This window comes from Aotus nancymaae, unplaced genomic scaffold, assembly GCF_030222135.1.
Source record: "Aotus nancymaae isolate 86718 unplaced genomic scaffold, 86718_ANA_hifiasm-v0.15.2.pri h1tg000036l, whole genome shotgun sequence".
Taxonomy (NCBI): domain Eukaryota; kingdom Metazoa; phylum Chordata; class Mammalia; order Primates; family Aotidae; genus Aotus; species Aotus nancymaae.
Window position 1 is genome coordinate 20,404,085 of NW_026988450.1, and position 1,839 is coordinate 20,405,923.

A 1,839-nucleotide genomic window follows, 5' to 3' on the forward strand; every position below is an offset into this window, starting at 1 on the left:
GCATCCCCACAGCCTAAAGTGGAGTTAGATACATGCCTGGTAAGCAGCGGAAACAGAAGCGCTGAAGTCCCTGACACACACGCAGGATATTCACAATACCGGAAGAAGCCTGAGCATGGCATCTGCCAACGCCCTGCGTTGGCTGCAGGGGTGTCCCTCGGGTCTCTCCGGCGTCCATCCACACCACTGCGGAACCTCTCTGATGTCCTGAGGCCAGACCACGGGGGAGTGTGTTTTGTGACGGAGCCCTAGACTGCAGGTTGGCCAACCCGAGTGAATGTTTCGGCTCCACTTACTGGTTGGGAGTCCTGGGAGATTCTGGACAATGAAGAGAACCAGTGAATGAGGGGTCACCAGAGGCTGAGTTCACCATTCAGCAGCAGATTCCGACAACAGAACAGGGTGTTAGAGGGAGTCGGTGGGCTGGTGGGCACTGGAAGCAAGAGGACCCTACAGGGGTCTATGAATCCAGGGATCCGAGCCTAGACTGTGAGGTCAGCTTCCTGGTGATTGGAGCTTTGTTGTATTGTGAGAGAACGCATCTATTCCACATGAGCTGCCCTCAGTTTCGCTAACTGCACCCAAGGCCTCAGCATGCAGAATTGTGAGCAGTGTGACAATCGGCACGCCCCATTTCTACCTTGTCCACTGCCTACTCACGTGCTCCTCCCACATGGCCTGGCGACTGTGGGCTCAGGCTTGGAAGGCCTGGATTTTTTTTTTTTTTTTAACGGTGAAAAGGTATACGTATATTTAGAATTGGCCAGCTGGACTCAGTTTAGATGATCCCAATTTTGTTGGCAACATCCAAAGCATCGTAATCAGGAGCCAGTCGAACATATGCCTTCTTCTCTCCATCAGGCCGGATCAGGGTGCTGACCTTGGCCACATCAATGTCATAGAGCTTCTTCACAGCCTGTTTGATCTGGTGCTTGTTGGCTTTAACACCCACAGTGAACACAAGTGTGTTGTCGTCTTCTATCTTCTTCATGGCGGACTCAGTGGTCAGCGGAAACTTGATGACAGCATAGTGGTCGAGTTTGTTTCTCCTGGGGGCGCTCTTCCGAGGATATCTGGGCTGCTTCCGGAGTCGCAGTGTCTTGGGACGCCGGAAGGTGGGTGACATGCGGATCTTCTTTTTTTTGTGTGGCTGTGGACACCTTTCAACACTGCCTTCTTGGCCTTTAAAGCCTTTGCTTTGGCTTCGGCTTTAGGAGGGGCAGGAGCTTCCTTCTTCGCTTTCGGGGCCATCTTGTGAAAAGTGGAAGGCCTGGATTTTACCCGTCCGTTGACCCCTGGCCTCCACACCATTAGTTCCTGTCACACTTCACATACTTCACAAATGTGCACGAATTGAATTCAAATGTGTTCTTTGTACCACAGTTTGGAAAAGGGTAGATTCAGGGAAGGCACTTACTTTTTAGGCAGTATCATTTTCTGTGTCATCCTGTTGTTCGGACCACATAGAAACTATTAAGAGAGAGCTCCTCTCCATGACGAACCACTGGCAAGAGGGTGCTGGGCCGAGGGTGCAGCTGTCTTCGTGGAAAAGGCAAGTAGTCCAAATCGGGAGCGGGACAACGGCCAGCTGTGGAACAAAAGAGATCAAACCTTGAAGAGCTCACTTTCACAGTGATCTATGATCTAGTGCGTCTCCTGGGAGAAGGCAAAGCAATTGCCACGGTTATTCGCTCGCCTGGGCGGCCATCTCGGCCGCTTAGTTCAGGGTCTGGGGCCCCCCAGTGGGGGAAGCATTCTGCTTTTCCTCAGGTTTTTGCGCAAGCGTTTCGGATGATGAAGTATGCAGTTTATTATCGTAACATATTTACAAATGTTGGA

General features: G+C 51.5%; 1 pseudogene; it reads right to left on the reverse strand.

Moving 5' to 3' along the window:
• Window positions 1-778: 778 nt before the first annotated feature.
• LOC105724805 (large ribosomal subunit protein uL23-like) lies at window positions 779-1,251 on the reverse strand (annotated as a pseudogene).
• Window positions 1,252-1,839: the final 588 nt, after the last annotated feature.